Raw genomic sequence first — 24051 nt, 5'->3', positions numbered from 1 at the left:
TGAATCATAAATGAAGAAACCCTTATGAAAAAAGCAGTTGAACTCATCAAAAAGATGGGCAAGTGTTACACTGACATAGTGTATGAAACTTGACTGCAGTTGACATAAATTCCCAAAGGCTGATGCCTTATGAGCCATTTGAAGATGGCCTTGGATTTAAGATCAGAATTGAGTCAGAGAAATATATGTTTATTTTTCCCACACAGTGTAAATATTATAGTGGCGGGTGTGCAAAGGGGGACTAGAAAGCAAGTGTCAATTTAAATTTGACAACTCTGTTTTTGTTAAGGGTTTGGGGGAATAAAGAAAAGGGACATAATAACTAGCTATATAGGTTGAATTTATTATACTTTGATATCTGAAAGGCAAGAGGTTATTTGATAATCTTAGACAAGAGGGAACTTTTTTGATCAAACTTGATTTTGATCAGTTTTGAATTATTTCAAACCATTTTCTTTTTTTGCATTTTAAATATTATGAAATTTAAAATTTACTGTAGAAGATGAGAAATGATATAAGAAGCAGTGTTGAAATAAAAAGGAACAGAACTTAGAGAATTGCTATTTTTATTTTATCAGGACCCAAGTTTCTAAAGTCTGAGCTGCTCGTATAGCCTCTTTTGCACACCAGGATGTCTGACTCCTTGACTTCCCCTTAGGGAATGAACACGCTTCTTCTGGCTTTCTTGTCTCTGAGCAGATCTGAATCTAGGGGACCTGGAAGAGAATTGACTAATGGCTTTTGTTGTTGGTATTTTTCTTCTATAATACTGGGCTAAATTTGCCTTTCAGACCTGCTGAATTTAGTCTCTGACCTTTTTAAAGGTTTAGAATCTTCCTATGAAAGGACTCTTTTAACCATGTGTGTCTCAAATGGCATTGTTTCGACTCTCAACTTCAGAATTTAGCTTTTAAAATATTCCAAAATATAGTTTAACCTAAACCCAAGGGCTCTTCATCATAGACCAGAGGTCCCAGGTTGTTTCTCTTCAAACTTTAATAGGTATACCAACTTCCTGATAAAACATTGTTCACGTTTGGTAGGTCTAGAGTAGAATTTTAGAGGCAATATTTCTTAAGCTCCCTGGTGATGTGGATGCTGGGCTAGCAAGGCCAGAGGTGACTTCCTGGGTTGATGAAGTAGGCCAGTGTAGATCCTGGAACACACCTGGAGATTTTAGGGTCAGATTCTTCCAGTTTTCTCTCTCTTCAGCTTAATGAAACCAGAGACCACAGAACAGGAAAAATTTTGTCTTGAGGCAGAAGAGAAGTTATTTAAGGATCTCTGGCTGCACCTACTTTCACTTGTCCTGCTAGGCTGGGGTCTTGTCAGGGTAAGCAACATCTAGTCATTTGCAGGGATTGTTGGAGCCCTTTAATCAATATTACTTTATTGCAGCATCATGGGAGCTGTGAGAGGTGTTTGCCACATCTCAGAAACAGTCCCTTCATACAAGGCTTATATAAGAGAACTATCCTGATACCCAAGACATGATAGGAAAGAAAGGGGCTGGGATGCAGCTGGGAGGACAGCTTCATAAAAGAAAGAAAATAAATAATTTTATCCTTTTGACTTCACCAGTAAGTGGAAAAATTGGTCCTCAGGTATTTTCTTTTGTTTGTAATATGTATTTAATTTAATTTAATTTAATTTAATTTTGCTCAGCTAGTTTGGGTGTTCATTTCTTCCTGAAGATCTCCCCCTCTGTGTCCTTGGGAGGATTGTATGGGCTCTTCATGCCTTTCATTCAGTCCTCTGTCTCAGTTTTTACTGAGTTGCAATTATCTGGGCAACATGAGTAAGCCACTGATTTGGTGGTTAGCAGCAAACACGTCTCTTCTGCACTCTGAACTCCCAATCTAGCTTAAAATAACTCTCCACCTGTATTTGACTAATTTCTGTCAAGAGTTTACCTGTCTTTTTGATTTGTGAATCTCAACAGGCTCAAGGGTGACAGGAAGGCAGGGATTGGGGGAATCTCTTTGTAAGCCAACATGAGTATTACTAACTCAAGCAGAGTCACTAACGTTCTGAAGAAATTAACTCTACCAACATTGTATTCTGCTCTCTCTCTTATCACCCCTGCCCCCAACTCATACACAGAACTTTATCTCTGAGAAAATGAAAGTGGGCATCCTGTTTGTGGTGACATTACTATTAATGTAGCTCTTATTACTTACTGTAGCTCTCAGGACCAGTCTAGCTATTTGTGTAGAGCCCAAGTTCTTTCTTTTATCCATAGTACCCTTGATAAACTCCCCACTTAAGTTTTATTTAAGTAGAGAGGTTTATCCATGTGTTATTCTTATACTTGATTTATACATATAGTATTTGTGTCAATGGCACCATAGAGAGTGCTCTGGTCAGGAGTGTCCCATTTTCACTTCAATCCAAGTGTACTCTTTGCCCAGTGGATATTGAACTGCTTTTTGTTTTTAATATTTACCTTAAGCTCACTGGCCACAATTTTTCCTTATCTTAGTGTAATCCATAAATTCCATAACACATCCCTATTGGGCATTTTTTTTCCCTGTTAGGGAAGATTCCACATACTCTGCCAATGATATGTAAGTGGAGGCTGGACTTACTAGAGAACAGCTGGTCAAGGCTGCAGTAGGAAGGGGAGGGGTTTGGTTTATATTTCAGATGGATGGAGCGATCCACTGAAGAGTCTGAAGGTCAGTAAGACAAAGCAGAAATAGAAATAAAAAAAGAGAAATAGGAACATCTGGACTAAAATGAGCTGGACAGTGAGATGAAATGTCATTGAGGATGTTACGCTAAGAGGTTGCTGCTCTTATACAACAGAGGAACAGCATCTCTTCCCAAAGCAGTGCGGTGACATTGAAGGGCCTTAAGCAAGGATACACGTGGATTATGTGATATTAAATAACTTATGTGCTGTGTGTGGTCACAGAATGATTTGTATTTCCAGGCAAGAAGAAACTGGAGTTCTCCAAGAAGGGAGCAGAGGCTTGAACTGGGAACTCTGTCACTAGCTTTTTACATAGGCTAATGGCTGGCAGGACTGTTTATGTGCTCACACCTGTTGGAGATTGGTGCTAAAGCTTTGAATCTGCGTGTCCAGATGCTGAAGGTATTTGTCCTCAATTGGTTTTTGATCTATCAATAAAGATGCCAGCTGCTAATGGTTGGGCACAGGGTGGGACACTTAGAGTTGCATGTGTAGGATGTACAGAGAATTGAGAGGACTTGGGATGGAAGGATGGATGCAGGGGTGGCAGGAGATAAAGCCTACCAGCCATGTGAGATTTCAGGTGGGTGGGCATTGGCCACTTCCTCAATTGTACCTGGGATAGCTGGGGAAGGTTTAGGAGTGCCCAGCCTTTGAGACAGCTAAGGCATTTTAAAATTAATGGGTGTGTGTGTGTCTTTTCCATTTGCAAATCCAGATAGCCCCTGGGTCAGGAGCCCAAAGCAGTATAGTGAAAACTCACCACTTCACACACCCAGGAAATACGGAATTCCTTCAAGTCTAGTATGACAAAGAGGAAAATTGTTCCAGAAATTAGTAGTGTATCCTTTTAGAGTTTTGACATGAATGTTTTCAGAAGGCAGTAGGAATCAACACAGAAAGAGAGGACGTTTGCCATCTTACAGACACTGGTGACAACAGGCTAGCACTTCCCTCATTAAAATCTTAGGTGATAGGAAACTCTAGTTACCTCAGAGAATCCACTGTTCCCCAAACACAGAACATGAACTCTGTGTGGCTTGGCTTTTAGTAGCATTGAAGGACTGTGATCTTATGGAAGAGACATAAAAAGGAGCCCTTTTGGCTACTAGGAACACATTTGGTAGATGATATGGGGAAATACCTGTCTTGTTCCATCTCAAGACTCATGCCTTCAAGCCTTGGTTATATTCCACAAATTGAGACAAAGTAACCATTGTTTAATGATGTCCTTTCTTTCTTATTCAATTCACCTTAGCCATGGAATGGCAAGCCATAAATCTGCTGGTATGCAATTTTACACACACACACACACACACACACACACACACACACACACAAACAGTGCATAGATGTTTCCTTTCTAAAAGCAACCCTGTACTTATATACTATGAGGCATTCTCAAAAACAGAATTTGTTCTTGCATGACATGCTTTATATGTTTGTTTCTGAGGAATCAATTACTTTGCTACTAATACTTCATTTATTAGATAAGCTGGCTTGGGTCAGAGGGTCCTTGGGAGTGCTTTCTCTCTCATTACCAGTGCTTTGACTGGGTCAGGGAGACAAAGCTCTGTAAATGTGGCTCATGTCCTTCAGATACACAGGGGACATATGCTTAGGAAAAAAAGTTCCACACATCTAGGATGACCGTAAATGGTTTTAATTGCCTTTAGAATACTGAATGCTAAGGATCCAGTCAAATTTCCACATTAAAAAGGTTATCACTTTATCTTTCTGAGATTCTGACTCAAGTTGAGTCCTATCGATTTGTGATTTCAAGGAGAGTAAAGCCTGTTTTTTTTCTGAGGTTGTACACAGTAAACTATGAGTCAAGGCTGACGGTCAAAACTTCTATAAGCCTAAGGAATAAATGTTGTTTAAATACTATTTCCCTACATGTTCCATACAAATGCTGTTGTCTAAGAAAGTCAGCACGTGAATCTTGGGACTTGACTAACCCACAAGATTTATTCTCATGAATATGTACGACATTGTGTGTGTGTGTGTGTGTGTGTGTGTGTGTGTGTGTGCGCGCGTGCACTGGGAAGAAAGGGGGGTGCAGAGAAAGAGAAGGGACAAGCACATCAAGGTTTCTTTTAGTAGTATGCACTTGTACCAAGAAAAATGCTCCAATTTCTAGGCGAAAGAAAAATTGGGTAGATATCTTGAAGAGAAAGGATAATCAGCGTATTGCTCTCTTGAGATCTCATTATGATGATACTGTAATCATCACTTTAAAACTTGTACTTTCTTACCAGTTGTGGCACCCATCCTTTCAATGGCTGCAAGACAACTGCACTTACTGTTTTTCTTTTAAATGCCAATACCACACCTATGGCTTACAAGCAGTTGAACAATTTCAAGACCGACACATTTAATGAGAAGTTTCTGTTTCCACGGGATAACCTCCACCCCTGAAAAAAAACAAAACAAACAAACAAACAAAAAAAACCCACAAAACCCTGGTTATCAATGCCTGAAGATCCAGGGTCTTTTATTTCTCATTTGAGCAGTGCTCTTGGGAGGTAAATGATACATTACTGAGCAGAGGGTGATGATTACATGAATGGAAGAGATCCAGGAAATTTGTGTGAATCTGCTGAGCCAACATAAACAACCCCACCCCCACCCCCATGCTTTGCACACAAGCCCGGCAGTTTCACTGCAATTAGCACCTTTTTAGTTGTGCGAAATGACCCTTTGATAAAATGATAGGTGTTAAGGATGAACTCTTTTGCTCCAGATAAAAGAAAAGGGGGAGAGGAAAAGGTGACTGTGAGTAGGAGAGGTAAACAAGAAAGAAGAAAAGGAAACCTAGGTTGTGTTTAATATCTGAAAAACATACTGCACATGGAGCCTGCTTAATGCAGCCATTTCTCATTGATTTCTACGATTTATCCTATCACTGTTATATGCCATGATTAAGACACAGGAGGTCTAGTGGATGTTGGTTTGAATAGCAGTGAACCTTGACTGTAAAATATATTGAGCAACTGAAAGTTCATAATGAGATCTGAAAAAAAAAATGTCATGAAAAGAAGATGATTATGATCAACTTCATTAACTTTGTTTTCTCTTTTAAATCGAAACACGGAAATAAAAGCAATATGGAAATCATACACCATCTCTCGGGACTACTTTTTTTGTTTCCCGGAAAACTAATTTGCAACTGATTGAATTAGAATGGAGAGACTCCAAGCGAACAGGCTTTTATGGCAAAATAGAAGATGAAAACGTTACAGAGAGGAAGTAAATATCTATAAACATCTTTTCATTTCTGCTTGCCAAACCAACAAAAAGTTAATCATACACTCAAACCCCTCTTAGCATTTAAAAAGAAAGCAATCTGGTTCTTCATTTCATGTGTTAAGCATTGGTAAATACTGTGCTTGCAGTGTGTTGTCTGTGCACATGTAACTAATACTTAGTGTTTGGTGAACTCCCCTGAGCATCTCTCTATGACTTTACCCACAATGCAGTTCCGTGGTGCTGTGCATTGTGGGTAAAATATTTTTGCATCATAATCATGTTGTTCCACTTGCTGTCCTAGAGAAGGGGAGATGGAAAAATATGGCCTCAGATGACAGACAACAATGAAGAAAGAGGGCTGGGGAGGAAATATGGATAATTGATTATATCGATACAACCGACTTCAAGTTTCAAAGCAGAGTTATTTTACGGTTGAATTGTTTTATATCCTATTCAGAGATGGTCAAAGCACCGATATTCCAATGGGGGAAAATAAGTAAAGGTTGTAAATTAACTTTCTGCTACAGAAGTTACGTTGATTGAAGAGATGTGAATTAATGTGGAGTCTCATTAATAATCTGGAAAAAGTAAAGTTGGAAACAGTACATGTGCAAATCTGTCAGATTATCTTTTATTTTTATTTTTTCAAATGACAAGGTCCAAAGCTGCTATCTTTATCTCTGGCACACTTCTGTCATAAATGCAAACAGCAGAAAACATTTAGAGACTGTCCTGTTATAGGCCTCGAATTCTTTACAAAGTTTCAAGTGCTTTAACTCATGACGTTTCAGAATTCAAGATTTGAGACTATAAGGAGAGAAAGCAACTTCAAAGACATGTTTCAAGTATGTGCCATTATTCTTTAAAAAAATGGGTAAGAATATAAAAGTGCTATGTTTGTGATTTTCCTCATTGTTGGGGCAAGATCACTGACAAAAGAACTTAGGGTTTTGTTTGTTTGTTTGTTTGGTTGGTTGGTTTACAGTTTCTAGGTATAGTCTAACATGACAAGGAGGTCATGAATGTCAACAGGAACTGAGGCAGCTTGCCACACTGCATAATTACTTGCACAATTGAGTGCAAGCATCCCTATCTCTCTGCATGCAGGTAGCAGAGAGATATGAATACTTGCACTCAATTTTCCCTCCTCTAAGTCCAGTCCTGGTCTTTGGACTATGGAATGGTACCACCCTTGTTTGGCAATAATGAGTCTTCCCACCTCAGCCTAATATATAGAACCTTTCATATGCATACTCAGAGATTTGCCTTCTAGATGATTCTGGATCCTATCAAGTTGACAATCACACTATCACAACTGTGAAAGGGGGACACTTTATGGGGACATAGACATGAACTACTTACCTCCCTTCAGGGAGCAACCTGTTGCCTTGGTTACTACACAACAATAGTCACACAGCTGCAGCTACCCCTGGGCTTTTACAGACACCCATCTACTGAGTCTTCTGATTTCAGAAAGAAAGATACTGTGTTCAATGTTATACCTTTTCCAAAGCACTCACAACCATGGCTTACAGAATTGGGTGTGTAAATGTCCTAGATGTTTGGTTCAGCTTCTAACCGGAGGGATCACTGTGGGATGCATCAAGCTCAATGTGGAGATTGCATCCCTTACTTGGCAGTGACAGAAGTTACAGTGACTGAAGAAACCAATGCAAGCAATGTTATAATCCATAGGAAGGAAAATGAAACAGTATCTCTATAAACCTGGCAGAATATCTTTTTATTTTTCAGACGAGAAGATCCAAATCTATTATGTCTGTAAAATGTCCGCTCTGGCACACAGGCATGCATGCAAACCAAAAAGTATCAATCCTGTCAAATCCTGCCTTCTTCCCCCTTCTTCCCTAGAGACAAATCCCAATGTTACATCTTCCTAAACATTCTACACCCTAAACTGGCTCCTGTCAAAGCCAATCTGGGCCAGATATGTATGACCACTGAGCAATCAGTCACCCATGAATCATAATGTATAAATTTAAATGATCTGGTAACATAAAAAGTGAGGTGTTTGCTGCCTGTTTGCCTCTCTGTCACCTATGTATCCACCCATCCATTGTCTTAATGTATCTATATGTTATAATTGTTTAGATATTTTCAGATGGCCATTCTCAAATTTACAGAAAGCCTCTGCTTTCCCAGTGCTGCTATTAAAGGCATGCACCACCATGCTCATACCTGTTTTAAGATTTAAACATACATCACAGGTCCACAGTTTCAGAATTTGACCCCAGAAGGCAGTACAACTGTAGTGTTAATATTTTAATAAGTATCAGTGGTGGTAGGGGGTTACTATCTGCCTTGATGGTTTATGTTCTCAAATGAAAGACACACATTCAGCCTTTATATTTTAATATACCTTAAGCAGCCCAATAGCTGGGCAATTCTATACTGTTAGAATCTACCTCCTACCAATAACTCCGAGTTACTACTTACTAATTTCTATGTTCCATCTTGGCTGCTCTTGACCCAAATGAGCAGCCCTCTGGGCTTCGTTCTCTTGGCCCCTTTACAAGGCAGATCTGATTCTCCCCTGGGCATGTTATTATCCTTCCATGGTGGCCTCCGAGTCTCCCTGCTTCCTCCTCCTTGTGGTCCCCAGCCTGGGAACCATAAACCCCGCCTATGTCTCTCTTCCCTAGCTATTGGCTGCTGGCATCTTTATTTACCAACCAGAATTAACTGGGGGTGGGGGGCAAGTTCCAAGAAGCTACATGTAGACCCTCTCGTGCAAACAGTTTTGGAGGATCCAATTAGTATTAGAATGCAAGCAGTATTACCCACAACCATAAGAGGCTGTGGATGTTTTAAGGGTAGGGCCATAGATTTATTGGTGCTGGCCTTTGTTATGCCTGGCCCTTGTCTCTAATGTCAGTCTCTGATCTCCTGCCCACTGTGACATGGACATCCACTTCTTGTTCTTGTACATCATGAACTGTGTCATTATGCCTTCCCCCACCATGGCAGAATGAAGCTCTGGAGAAGAACAACATTGCCTTCTTTAAGATATTCTGTCAGATACTATGGCTGCTGAGATGCAAAAGTAATGCTCTGTCTGTCCATCTTTGTAACCATCTAAATAGACCATGCAAATCAAACAATAAGTGTTGAGAACCGCACTAGCCCCATGTTCGGGCGGCCAAAAATGTTGCGGCCCGAGCAAAACGTTGAGGCCCGGGCTGCCCCGCGTTTGGCAGCCACTGTAACCCGGTCCAAGCTGCCGCTCCGGTCCACGGGTCCGCAGGTCCGCAGGACTCAAAGAATGGAGGCCAGACAGAATGTGTTTCAATCCTGTTTATTCTTCAGTCTCTCTTCCTCTCTCCAAGTCCCAAGTCCTAAGTTCCTAGTCCCTAGTCCCTAGTGCCTCCAAGTTCCAAGTTACTTCTTCCAAGTGCCAAGTGCCTAATGTCTAATAACTAACTCCAAATTGTTCTCTCTAACCTAATTCCTAGTTCCAAGTTGTACTCTCTGAAGTGTCTGCTTCTCTGTCTCCTCTGTACTGTGTCTGATTCTCAGTTCTGTTCTGTCTCTGCCTTTTATATGTCTCACTTCTAAGCCATGCCCCTCTAAATCACACCTATAATCATGCCCTTAGGTCTTGTCTCTAAATCTGATCTCTAGGTCACTCTTAAATCACACACCTTTAATCTCATGCACCTTTAATCTCAAGGTATCTAAACCAAGATTATCGGAGTGTGCTCAGCTGTTGTAGGCTATTGTAATCCAAGTCTCATGTCAGGGTATATGGCTCAAGATGGCTGCAAAGCTGATAGCTGCTTTCTGCTAAAAGTCGGCCCCCAACAAATAAGTAAAACAGAAGTGACTGGCAGCATAATTTAGTGGTATAATATGTATATAGCATACAAGAAGCCCTATATTTAATACCAGTGCTGTAAACAGACTAACCATTTGACCAGTAAAGCAGCAACTCAGCTACCCACCTAACCAACCAAGGAGCAAAACAAGAAAACCCAAACACACCAAGACTTTGCAAACGGAAATATTTGATCCATTTCCTTCCTGTCTTTGTCCCCCTCCAATAGTTATTAACACGTATATATCCAGTCTTTTGTAAAACAAAAGTTTCTTTAAAAATCATATCCTGATGGTTTGTGCCTAGTCTTATCCCTGGAAAGACAGCTCTTTTCTGAAAGGAAATGAAGAAGTAAATTTGGAGGAGAGGGGAGGCGGGAGGATGCTGGAAGGAGCGGAGTAGAGGAGAACTGTGGTTGGTATGGATTGTATTAAAATATTAATGTATTAAAGACTCATATTCAAGTACAAAATATGGTAAGCATTTTTAAGAGCACTGACTACAGGGTGGAAAGGTTTTTATTTCTTCTTTAACTTGGTGTATTTGTGTGGTATAATTCTTATAATATATAACATATTTCCTGTGAGGTCAAATCATTGTATAAGTGACCAGTTTTAAGTATATTGCATTAAAAACAATGCTAGGATGAAGATGAACCCACATGCATGTAGGACATTCCAGTATATAGGTTCTGGTGAGCTGAGTAAATCAGTTCCGATATCCAGGATCTTGGAGGCTGAGTGACAGGTTTTGTGGAACACTCATTTAAGATATTGGCTGCAGTTTAGATTATTGTCTACCATTGAAATTATTTTTAATTAGACATCCCATGTTCCCAAGCAGTATTCTCAAATGCATTCATATCTGTTATCAGCAGAGTTATGTCCTCTTTATGTTCATAAGTGATTGATCTTACTCTTGATGTAATACTAATGGTGATAGGTCCTTCTGGGAAGACATGAAAGTTCAATGAGTCCATCAGAGGGGGAATATGATACAGTAGGACTTAGCCATTTAAAGGAGAACATGAAATCTCAAGGATGGGTGTGCATATACAGATGAAAGGCTATCTCCATTTGTAAGAGGAAAGCCACATCATAAACTCACAGACATAGTTATTTGCTGCTGTTGATGGCTGTCTTTATATTATAGTGGCAGAGCTGAAGAAACACTCCTAAGATTACCTGGCTGGTAAAGATTAAATTATTTCTTGTCAAGTATGTATAAGTATGTGAGTGTGTGTGCATGTGTGTGTGTGTGTGCGTGTGTGTGTGTACATCTGTATAAGTTGCCTAAGCATGTATGTACACACAATGAGGAGGCCAAAAGTTGATTGTCTTTTTGGATTGCTCGCCAGTTAGTATTTATTTCTTTAGTGACATTATTTCTCACTGACTTGAAGCTCATTCATTCAGCTGGATCATCTGGCCAATAAGCTTCAGCTTCTCTCTTTGCTCGCTACCCTTCATCCCAGTGCTGGGCTAGTAGATGTGTGTCACTATTCCTATCTTTTTATGGTGATGGGAATTTGAACTCAGCTCCTCTGACCTTATTTGGCAGACATTTTACCAACTAATCCAACTTCTCAGGGCCCCTCTGTCAGGTTCTTTAGAGAAAAGTATTTCACTATACTCTAATTTAATTACTTTTTACTGTGATAAGAAACAATGAATATACTTTTCTTAAGGGGAAGGATCAAATTAACATATATAGTTTCTATTTTGATTATAATACCGAGTAGAAGAAAGGCTTGATGGGTTTATCAAAATTGCAAACACCATGCTTAGATAAAGGAAATGAGTTATCACCAGCTAATGCCTAATGAAGTAATCAATTCACTGATTATTCTAATTATTTTTCTCAAGAGCTATGGAGGGAAAAGAGAAGCAAAATTTTCTGATTAGCAGGGAGGAGAGAAAGAAGATATTTTCTTCCTCTGCAAGTGGGACCTCCACAGACATAGGGACGTTGACTTTTTAGTCATTGTGACCTCGATGCTCCTCAGGTCAAAGCTCTTCTGATTGACAACATGATGCATGGACGATGCCCGTTAGCTGGCTGGCACATGATATGAACACAACTCTAGGTTACTCACAAGGAACCAGAAAGAAAGGGACATTTCTTTAAAAGGAGAAGGAGTAAAAAAATCTGTTCTCTGTTCTCCATCTTTGTGCCAGCCTGGCCTTCCCTTTGGTAATGTATCTGTCATCAATCTTCTGCAAACTCCTATGGATTCAACTTGTTCTCCGTGACTCTTCTTTGTCTCAGTCATTACCCTTGTTTATAATTTATAGCTTTTAATTTTTGCTTCCTAGATAAATGGTCTGGCTCCCCTGACCTTTATACACTGCTAAATGCTGATTTGAAATCACTCCATCACAGTTTCTGCAAGGGGCCAGCAAATTACCTAACTGTGGTGGCAAATTGTTTTGAGTGAAAATTCTATCTTTCCCTAGAAGCGTGGATGAAAAGCATCCTTCTCCTGTCTCAACCAATGTAATTACAACTTTAGCTCTGTGCCTTGCAAATATTAGTTTACTTGTCCAGATTTGCATCTCCTTGGAAAATGAAAGGATAGGACTAAATTAATATCTTTTCTAAAACTAGTGAGGTGTGTTTGTGTGTGTGTGTGTGCATGTGTGTGTTTCTGTGTGTATGTGTGTATATCTGTGTGTGTATGTGTGTTTGTATGTGTGTGCGATTTGTTGCTGTTCATTCATATGTGTATATGTGTGGAGGTCACAGGTGATATCAAGTGTCTTCTTCAATCAGTTTTCACCTAGATTTTTTCTTTTATTGAAAATATATCTTTCTCATATAAAATATCCTGATTACAGTTTTCCCTTCCTCTAATCCTTCCCATCTCCCCTATTATCCAGACCCACCTTCTTTTTGTCTCTCATAGAAAACAAACAGGCTTCTAAGGGATGATGATGATGGTGATGATGATGATGGTGATGATGGTGATGATGAATATAATGTAACAAAACAAACACATTGGAATGGGAAAAAACAAACAAGGGCTCAAGACAAGGCACAAGAAATGAATGAAGATGCAGAGGCCGACTTGTTCACACCCTTAGGAATCTCATGAAAATTCAAAATCATAAACCATTGTATGCACACAAAGAACCTATAGGGTTAAAAACAGAAAAGTTAAACAAAATAAACTGATAAAACTGAGAGAGACATGGGGGAGAGGGAGAGAGAGGGAGGGAGAGAGAGACAGAGGGAGAGAGAGGGGAAGAGGAAGAGAGGGGGAAAGGGAGAGAGGGAGAGAAGGAGAAAGGGGGAAAGGGGAGAAAAGGAGAGAGAGACATTATGAGACAAGGAACTTATAAAAATGCTGTTTAGTTTGTTTTCTATTGGCCACCTACTGCTGGGCATGCAGCCTACCCTTAAGAGTGATTTGTTTCTCCCAGGGAGACTCCTTTGAAGAAAATAAAAATTTTCATTTTCATGAGGCTTCCAGTTGGAGATAGCTTCTGGGTTAGGGATGGGGTGTATGCTTACTTCTTTCAGCTTCAGAATTCATCTGGTTCAGGCCCTGTGCATGTTGCCTGATTATCTGTGAGTTTGTATATGCATTGGTCTTGTTATGTTTTATGACTGTTATAGAAGGAGCCATCCCCATGGACTTTTACATTTTATCTCTTCTTCTGCAGGGTTCCCTGATCATGGGGTGGAGGTGTGGATTTGATGACATCTCTCTTGCTCTCTGCATATTGTCTAGCTGTGGGTTTCTGTGTTGGTCTCCATGTATTGCAGGAAGATGCTTCTTTGATGATGGTTGAGGATCATACTCATCTATGAATATAGCAGAATGTCATTAGGAATTTTTTTTTTTTTGCTACGTTCCTTTAGTAGAACAGTAGTATTTGGTTCTCCCCTAGGTCTCTGGGATGTCTAGTCACAGGTTCTTGGTTACTCAAGCAGTGTGGAGCACGGGTTGAGTAGGCCTTACGCCAAATCAGATATTGGTTGGTTACTCCCACAAACTTTGTGCCACTATTGCACAAGCATATATTGCAGGCAAGCATCGTTGTAGATCAAAGGGCGTGTAGCTGGGTCGGTGTTGATGTTTCTCTCTTGGAAGCTGGCAGAGTACCTTCTGGTACTGAGAACACTTTCCAGTGGGACAAAAAGTTCAGGTAGACACCAGATCAAATTCTCTGTGTTCCATGATTTCATTTAGATATTCATTTAAATTTAATATTCATTTAGATATTGTCTTCAGCAGTAGGGTCTTGCTGTCAGTTTGTAGAGAGCAATTTGTGAGCATGGCAACAGCCCTAGTTGCTTGGGCATTCCTATGGGACTCCTTTGGCCAACATTTCAATTGTAACCCATTCTCAGCATTAGAATTTTCATCTATCTATCTATCTATCTATCTATCTATCTATCTATCTATCTATTCATTTATTTGTCTATGTATTTATTTACTTATTTATAGCCTAAACACTGCCCTCTCCCAGTCCTGCTTCACAGAGTCCCTCTCCATTCGCCTACTCTTCACCTCTGAGAGTATGGACCCCTGCTTTGGCTATCCCCACACCCTGGCACATCAAGGCCCTGAAAGAATAGGTGCATCTTTGCCTAGTAGGGCCAGATCAGGCCACCCTGTTGAGGAACAGGTACCATAGTCAGACTTTATTTGGTAATAAGAGATGACCAGTTGGGGCTCTGTCTTCCCTGTTACTCCAAGATTTTATTTAGATCACTTTCATATATGTATATATTTTAGAAAGAGTCTAGAGTGTTAGATTTCCATACTACCTGCCCCTCAAATGGCTCTTAATTTTAGCTGTTTCTCTCTCCACTCCTTACCTCATCAGCTTTTACTCTCCCTACCTGATTCTTCCATTATCCCCCCACCCCAAGCCTCCACATCCTTGTCCATGTAAAGCTATCTATTCTGTTTCTCCTTCCTAGGGAGATCTATCGAACCCTGCCCCGTTCTCTTACACTATACCTAACCTCTGTAGTTCTAAGGATGGTAGCACTTATCATTGACTTAACAGCTAATTCCACCTTGCTTTTTTTAGAGGGATGGTGTTTCTTGCTGTACTAGGAACTCATTGATTTTTGCTAGACTGGCTAGCCAGTGAGCACTGAGGGTGTTTTTCCACCTTTGTCTCCCCAGTGTTGAAATTCCTCATGTGTATATACTGCCACACTTACTTTACTTGGAATCAGTACTTATGTTTCCATGGCAAGAACATTACCAACTCAACCATCTTTTATGTGTTTAGCCTGCTTGTATATACATGTACCTTGTGCATGCCTGGTAATTACAGAGACCAGAGGGATGTGTTGGATCTTTTGCAAAAGAGTTAGTTGTAGCTGTAGAGATAGATGGTGGTGAGCTGCCATGAGGAATGGAACCTGGGTCCTTTTCAGGAGCAATAATTACTAACCACTGAACAATTTCTTCCACCCCTTTACTGTAAAAAGTATAGCCACTTTAGCTACTTGTTATATAAATGATTTAACATGTCTTAAATATGCAAACAGGCATATTAAGCTTGTATGGCTTAATATCACAGATCTAAATTTCTATCATTAACTTTTACTGTCCCAAGTGAAACCACAATTTGTGGGTTGCAATGGTCCACCCAAAGTCTCAGCCACATCAGGCACCAATTTGGGATGACAAGGAGGCCACAAGGAGCACAGTAACATAAGGAGACGTAGTCTCCAAAAGTAAAGTCACAGCTTGAAGCATTAGTGATTTCTGTCATTTTCAGATATCATTTTAGAGTAAGGACATTATTTTCAAGTAAACGTTATAGTTTGTTATCAAGTTGCTGCAGAAGAACCATAGAACCTCTTCTTATCTCCAAGCAGTCCTGCTGATGGACATCTTGGGCTCTGGCACCTCTGCATGGCATTATTTCAGATGGTGGGGAGGCATACCCCCTTTATCCTACCATTTGGAAGACAGAGGCAAATGGATCACACAATTTGAGATCACCTTGGCTTACAGAGTTCTGGGCCAGCAAGAAGTACACAGCGAGACCTTGTATCAAGGGAAACACAGTGAGTAGATTGAGTACTGTTGTCTTCAGAATTTACTCTTTATGTATGATAATAGAAAACAACCTTGAACATCGCCTCATCTGTTCTCCTGGCTTCCCACATTCTCATGGCAACTCTTATAGCACAAGCAATAGCAAAGGCTTGTGCTATAATTATGATACTTTTTTCATTTGTAATGTGTTTAAATTTTTATTGGATATTTTATTTAAACTTCAGATGCCATCCTCTTTCCCCATTTCCCCTCCCTAGAAAACCCCTATCCCATCCCCCCTTCTCATTTTTGCTTTCATACAATTTTTTAAAATGTTAATCAAAGGCTTTATAAGTTTGGTAATGCTCAATAACAAGATGCCCATACAATCAGAAGTGTAACCCAATACCCAATAGATATATAACTATCTTTGACTGGCGGAGACATGCGAACATCAGCCTCCTCTTCTCTGTACTCCTCCCACATTAGCTCTTTCCTACATATCACCCTTTCTTTTAAAATAAAACTTTTCTCTTAAAATATAATTAGAGCATAACTATACCAAACTTGTGTCAGTAAGGTGCAAGATAGACCTAGTACCTAGTCCATCATTTTGTTGACTAACCAGAACCTCTGTCATTCCTCCTAAGTAAAAGACTTAGTTCTGAACCTGGCTTTTTTTTCTTGGCTTTTAGAATGAATGTCAGCTGAAAACCATCCTCTCAAGTCTTTTCTCTCAAAGTAAATAGCCAGGATTGGCTATGAGACTACAAGTCTTCAACCCTGTCAGAAATCCAGAATGACTGAGTTAACTGAGATTATGGGAAGCACAAAGCATAGCTTCTAAAACTTAGCCAATTTATAGAGACCGCTGAAAACCTGGACAGTCCCTATACTACCGAACGTTGGAGCATCCGATCTTCAGCCTTCTGGCTCAGGATTATCTGACAGACCTAGTGATGCAGAATTATTAAGGGCTGATTACTCTCTCTTGGCAGATATAATCAGTTGACTATTCTGCAAGTGTGTCCTTTTCTGGACAGTGATTTGTCTGTAGATGAAAAGAGGCAATTCTTTCCTAGTGGCTAACTCACCACAACTGGAGTAACTCCAAAGATGCTCAATTTCTTCTTAAAATCCAAGACAGGAATCTGTCGGGAGCAGACAGGTCTCTAATCAAAATGAACATTAATACAGAAATGTTTGTAATGTCACTTCTGTGGACTTCTGACGTTTTGAAAACCAACTATTTATGTAAGGCAATCTGGACTGTTGTCTGTTAACTCCTCTCAGCTATTGCTAAATAAAATATCAACAACATTCTAACAATAAACTCAGAGCCATGAGTTTGCTATAGGCCCTTAACTCACAGGCTAACCATCTCAAATCAGTTAAAAAAGTTAAAGAAGGATTGGGTCTAAGCCTTGTATTCCTAAATGTGTTATACAGGCACAATGCTTATGGGAGTAACAATATTAATCTCACTTTCATATTAGTAAGAAGCTCATACCAATGAAAACCTTAAATTTGAAATCAAAGCAAATTTTGTACCATTTAAGAAACTATAACTTCATCTTAATAACAATTATACATATTTCTACCAGTAGGTTATGGCTATGCAATAAATCCTAGCTAATCCCCCCTGTTCTACCAAAACCACTACTTTTCCCTAGAAAGACAGCCCACTATTAACCACCTCAGTCCCCAAGCCCAGGGAATAGGGGCACTGACTCTTCATTAACTTCTTCAAGCTGATTATGGACTTTGAGATATTAGAAGAGGGGTTGGGGGAAGAGTAAATTGATAAGCCTCTGATGATGTGTATTCACTGCATCCAGCTGGAAATCCAGGACATCAGAGGTTCGAGCAGGTCTGCTCAGCTTGCTTGATGAGTAGATATACCGAGGCTGTGTATTCTGCAATATACAATTCTCAAAACAAATTTTAGTATCAAGATAATTTTTTGTTTAAATTCTGGAATCTAGTCTCCTGGCAGCCTGCCTCTGTCATGCCTAATCCATATAATTCTGGGAGTTTCTATGAGGGTGTGCTTCCACCAACCTCCCATTCCTGCCTTCCTGCTCTCAAATACCCAACACTAGGGAATCCAAACTTTCAGGCACCAAGGCCATCCACTTCCACTGATGTCTAACCTCTTACTTCATCCTCCTCTTCCAATTACTATGAGGCTGTGCTCCTACCATACTTCCATTCCTGCCTCCCTGCTCTTGAAATTCCCCAACACTAGGGAATCCAAATTTTTAGGCACCAAGGCCGTCCACTTCCACTGATGCCTGGCAAGACCACCCTCAACTACCTGTACAGGTGGAGCCATGAGTCCCTCCCTTTGTGTTCTTGGGCTGGAAATTTTAGAATGGCTACTCCAGCTTGTTGCTTAGTATCATTTGCTTGAAAAATTGTTTCCAGCCTTTTAGTCTTAGGCAGTCTGTCACTGAGGTGGGTTTCCTGTATGCAGCAAAACGCTGGGTCCTGTTTACATATCCAGTCAATTAGCCTATGTCTTTTAATTGGGGAATTGAGTCCATTGACGTTAAGAGATATTAAGGAACAGTGATTGTTGCCTCCTGTTATTTTTGTTATTAGAGGTGGAATTATCTTTGTGTGGCTATCTTCTTTTGGATTTGTTGGAAGAGGATTACTTTCTTGCTCTTTCTAGGGTATAATTTTACTCCTTGAATTGGAGCTTTCCCTCTATTATCCTTTACAATGCTGGGTTTGTGGAAAAATATTGTGTAAATTTGGTTTTGTCGTGGAATATCTTGGTTTCTCCATCTATGGTAATTGAGAGTTTTGCTGGGTATAGTAGCCTGGGCTGGCATTTGTGTTCTCTTAGGGTCTGTATGACATCTGCCCAGCATCTTCTAGCTTCTATAGTATCTGGTGAGAAGTCTGGTGTAATTCTGATAGGTCTGCCTTTATATGTTACTTGGCCTTTCTCCCTTACTGCATTTAATATTCTTTCTTTGTTTTGTGCACTTGGTGTTTTGATTATTATGTGACAGGAGATATTTCTGTTCTGGTCCAGTCTATTTGGTGTTCTATAAGCTTCTTGTATGTTTATGGACATCTCGTTCTTTAGATTAGGGAAATTTTCTTCTATAATTTTGTTGAAGATATTTATTGGCCCTTTAAGTTGAGAATCTTCACTCTCATCTATACTTAGGTTTGGTCTTCTCATTGTGTCCTGGATTTTCTGGATGTTTTGTGTTAAGAACTTTTTGCATTTTGTATTTTCTTTGAGAGTTGTGTCAATATTTTCTATGGTATCTTCTGCACCTGAGATTCTTTCTTCTATCTCTTGTATTCTGTTGGTGATGCTTGCACCTATGGCTCCTGATTTCTTTCCCAGGTTTTCCAACTCTATGGCAGTCTCCCTTTGTGATTTCTTTATTGTTTCTACTTCCATTTTCATTTGCTGAATGGTTTTGTTCAATTCCTTCACCTGTCTGGTTGTGTTCTCTTGTAATTCTTTAAAAAATTTTTGTGCTTCCTCTTTAAGGGCTGCTACCTGTTTACCTGTGTTCTTCTGAAATTCTTTGAGTGTGTTATTTATGTTCTTCTTAAAGTTCTCTATCATCACCATTAGAAGTGATTTTAAATTGGAATCTTGCTTCCCTAGTTATAAGGGGAATTCAGGTCTTTCTAGTGTGAGAGAGCTAGGTTCTAATGATGCCAAGTACCCTGGGTGGCTGATGCTTATGTTCTTGTGCTTGCCTTTTGCCATCTGGATCTCCTTAGGGCTACCTGCCCTGTCTCTGACTGGAGCCTGTCTTTCCTATTATTTTGGTTGTATCAGAACTGTGTGGGGTGGGTGTTACTACTGGGGTTAGAGCTGGGGCCCAAGATCTGCTCAGTGCTCAGGTGCAGACAGGAAGGATTCAGTGCTCCATGCCAGGAGTGACTTCCTGGGTCCTAGAGGGTCCCAGTTACTCCCTGTTTGGAGCCAGTTCCTTATCTAAGATACTGCCAGGGTTAGAGCTCCTGGAAGGCCTGCTTCCTCTGGGTTCTGTGAGATTGGGAGCAGCATGATCCATTTTCTAATGTTAGGACATCTTCTAGCCTTGTTATCCTTTAGTTTCCATTGAATTCTACTATCTGTTTACATGAGCCAGAAAATTGAGAATCATTTGCACTCTTAACTTTCTTTTATCTTTCCCTAGAACTAAATCCTGTTTTCTAAAACATTTCTTTATTCTTATTTTTTACTGAGGCTGTCCTATTTTAGAGCTTCATAATTTTATTTACAGAAATTTTTGTAAAAGCTTGTGATTAGTCTTTGTTTTCTTTCTCTTTTGTTCTTGTGCACACTGTTGGTAGAATGATCAATATAAAATCTGGATTTGATCACAGGCCTGGATAAAACCCATCAAAGGCTTTCTAAATAGAGTCAATACTCTTAACTGTAGTTTAACGGAGCTTATAACTATTGAATGTACAGCAATCCCAGTTATATCTTGAATGAGATCCAACCTCATGACTTCTGTTTCTCTCTTTCTTTTCAAGAATTTTATAGTTGCTAGATGTTATTTTATTAATTAATTTTTCCTACCAAGCATCACGTAGTCTTTGTGCCAAGACTAGCAAAAAGGTTGGAATGTGATAAGCTGACATACCTTCAAGGAGGTTTGTATAAGACCAGTGGATGAGTACCTCATGTTTCAGATCCAGTTAATTCAAGTACCTATTCTTGGAGGCTACTTTAAGTCTTTGTGGTTGATAATTCTGAGAAGGAACTTTCCCTGGGAATTATTCTCAGCAGAAGAGACAGAGCCTACTTCCCTGGCTTTTGGGACATAAAGGTTGATCTATCATTCTCAATGTGAAGCAATTCTGTAGCACTAGTCTTGCTCCATAATCTTGCATGATCAATAAAATCCGGGCTTTACCGGCACCTCAGCAAAACTACTGCCTAACTTCATCCTTCTTTTCATATTTTCTTTACATACATTCCAAACAAGAATGCTCTCACATTTTAAATGCATTTAAATGCATTTAAAGAATGCTCTCACATTTCAAATGTGGCTCTGTTTTAAAACACCTGTTCCATACCCATAAGAAAAAAGCAAGTTAAATACTATACTATATAATGCTTTATGACACCTTCTAAAAGATGGCTGTGCTTTGAAACTGATTTCCAGTTCAGTATGTATGGTATAAAATATTGTCATTTAGAAACAGAAACATTGCAGTGAAGTATAAAGAGAGATAATAGTAAACACAGAAGACAACAAGTTTCTTCATTTTGAAACTATATATGAACATGTTTAACAGACTTTCCTGAGACATCTGGTGGAGATATGATTATTACAATCAGCACTTCCCCATTTGCATACTTGAAAAACTTCCAAAAGTCTACATATGAGAAGTGAAGATCAAGGCTGGTTGCATAAAAACGCCAACAAATCAGGCCAAACTCTAGACATCAAAACATGTAAAACATTTAAAGTACTGTGGAGGGTGCAAGAGAGACCTTGGTTATTACAAAACAGCATTTGTTTCACAATCATGAGATTCAGAGTTCAAACTCAAGCATTCCTCTGAAGAAGCTGGGTGTGGTCCTATACAAGCCAAGCTTTGAGAGAATGGAGATAGGAAAATTAATGGAGTTTCCTGGCTGTTCTTCTATTGGAGGAACCCAGGCTCTGTGTTCAGTGAAAGATTTTGTCTTAAAGGAACAAGCCAGAGAATGGCCAAAGAGGTCACCTTATACTCTTATCTGATGTCCTTACACAGGAGAGTTGGTATCTGTACATGCACACACACACACACACACACACAAACACACACACACATATACACACATTTGCATATATGCATGTACTTTACATCCATCTACATAAAGCCATGCAGAAAACAGTGGAACAGACATGCAGGGCGATACAGGAAAATCTCTGTCAGAGACATTCAGTTCAGTGACTCTCAGAGTGCTCTGCAGATAACTCTACAGTGAGTGACACCTGAATCCACGTAGATACACACAACTTACAACTCCACATTTGTGACTGAGGGAAGAAACCATGTTGCAGATGCCAGAGAAACATTTTTATATGCAGTTTAGTTCCAAGAAATGTTGTCTCCAGCTTAAGGTCTTGCCCAAATGAACACACTCTTGGTTATCAGAAGACGCCTGGAGGGATGACTATTGACTCACACTCTGAGGGCTGTTACGCCTGTAGTAGGATTCATCCAGTTAGAAAGAATGCTTCACAGTTTGCTTCTTAGTGGAAGTGATCAATGATATCTCTTTGGTCCTGAGACTGTCCAGTACAGTGTCCAGAGTCATTAGAGATTAGGAGAATTGTCTGAGGTTTCTTTCCTCTTTGTGATCCAAAGAAAGATCCTGGGCAATTTCTAATGCAGTTTTCTGTTTCTGAATTAATTTCCCTCACTAGTGGAAAAGTTAATAAAGAAAGTTGAGAAGGAAAGTGGAGAAGTGTTTCAGCTCTGTTTTACTCAAAAAAAAAAAATGTATTTAATAAAAAAGAAAATTGAGAAGAAATTCACCAGGCATTTCAAAGCAGATCACACCATTTTAGTGAATTTATCAAGTTGTTTATGCTTAAGACATTAAGGGATTAAGTTGATGTCATTATCGTAGATTACTCTTCCAGTCTGTGGCTTGGGGTCCTGTTGATGCTCTCTTCAGCTAATTGCTGTAAGAGATACATCAAGATGATTTGATCAGCCACTTTGGGTCAGATTAAATAGAATGGCTGATGGGACCTTTGCATGCAACAGTTTTGCAGAAGCCAAGTTGGTATGGAGATGAGTAATGGGTATTGGCAGGAGGCAGTTCTCTGGAGAATATTTCTGTATATTTTGCAAGGAGAGACACTGGCTATCATTTATACCAAATCATCTTTTCAGCGATCTTTGTGCAATATTTGCTGTGGAAGATGGGGGAGGGGCGCCACCTCCTACTAAAACCGGAGGTAGGCCTATTTGCTATGCACTGTAACAATACAATGGTTTCTTCTGCAGCAAAGGGCTCCAGTGTTACAGTTTATTGTAAAAGCTTTGCTTACCTATACTCCCTGTTTTGTAATACTGACTCCTGTGTATACACGTGTCACCTCATCCTCTTGGGGTGGCCCTTTGAGGGACGAGGCTCAGGATTCCAAGATAAAAAAATGCTACAATAGTTACTTGTCAAGGTGACAATCAGGGGTTCTCTAGATCACATTGGACTGTGAGCATGTCTGTGAGGAATTCTCCTCACTGAGTTAGTTGAGGTAGGAAAACAAACTCTTGAGTATGATGGCACCATTCCATAGCTTGGCCCAGCATCCAACAAAATGGGGGGAACACCTTACAGGTATTCATTATGTCTTTTTTCTAGACCAGTGGTTCCCAACCTGTGAGTCATGGCCCCTTTAGGGGTTGAAGAACCCTTTCACAGGGGGTCACATATCAGATATCCTGCATATCAAATATTTGTATTACAATTAGTAACAGTAATGGAGTTACAGTTATGAAGTGGCAATGAACTAATTTTATGGTCCAGGGATCATCACAACATGGAAAACTGTATTAAAGGGTCGAAGTATTAGGAAGGTTGAGAACCACTCTTCTAGACTGTGGTTGTAATTGCTGCTTTAAACTCCTGCTTTGAAATATCTTCATTGAAGGACGATAACTTCTATTGCAAGCCAAACAAATCCCTTTGGCCTTAAAGTTCCTTTTGTTAGGGTATTTTTTCTTAGCAATAGGATGGGAAACTAAGACAAGTGCTAACAACCTGCTACTGTTGCTGCTGTTTGTAGCCAACTGTTGGTTTTACTATAAACGTTTTGTATCTTTGTGTTTAGTTATTTAATTCTTCTGGGTACTGAGTAACCCTCTGTGAGATACAAAGTTAGAAAGCTCGTAACAATGTTTACAATTCTGTAGGCTGCATATTTGCTGAAGTAATGGAGAACTTTGCCATACAGAGACTTAGTTTCATGGGGTCTAATTCAATTCATTGCTGGTGTTTTGTTCCTCATTTCTTACATTGGGAACACTCCCCCCTCCAGGTCCCCCTTACAGAGTTCCTCCCCTATTCCCCTTTCTCCTCTGAGATAGTGGGGCCCCTGGGTATCCTTCTACCCTGGCACATCTAGTTTTGCCTGATGAGAGGCATCCTTTCCCACTGAGGCCAGACAAGACAGCATGTTGGGGAACAGATGCCACAGTCAGACGACAGCTCCAGTTGTTGGGAGACCCACATAGAGACTGTTGCATGTCTGCTACACATATGCC

General features: G+C 39.8%; 1 long non-coding RNA gene across 1 annotated transcript in view; it reads left to right on the top strand.

Annotated features, from left to right (window-relative positions):
* LOC143435276 (uncharacterized) overlaps positions 1–24051 on the top strand; it is a 209633-nt gene that overhangs the window by 17388 nt on the left and 168194 nt on the right. The window contains exon 2 of the long non-coding RNA XR_013105416.1: positions 2936–3097. This is a non-coding gene — a long non-coding RNA (uncharacterized LOC143435276). The remainder of the gene's footprint in view (positions 1–2935; positions 3098–24051) is intronic.

This window comes from Arvicanthis niloticus, chromosome 20, assembly GCF_011762505.2.
Source record: "Arvicanthis niloticus isolate mArvNil1 chromosome 20, mArvNil1.pat.X, whole genome shotgun sequence".
Taxonomy (NCBI): Eukaryota; Metazoa; Chordata; class Mammalia; order Rodentia; family Muridae; genus Arvicanthis; species Arvicanthis niloticus.
Note: the sequence above shows the minus strand (reverse complement) of the source record. Positions and strands in the feature narration are given on the sequence as shown.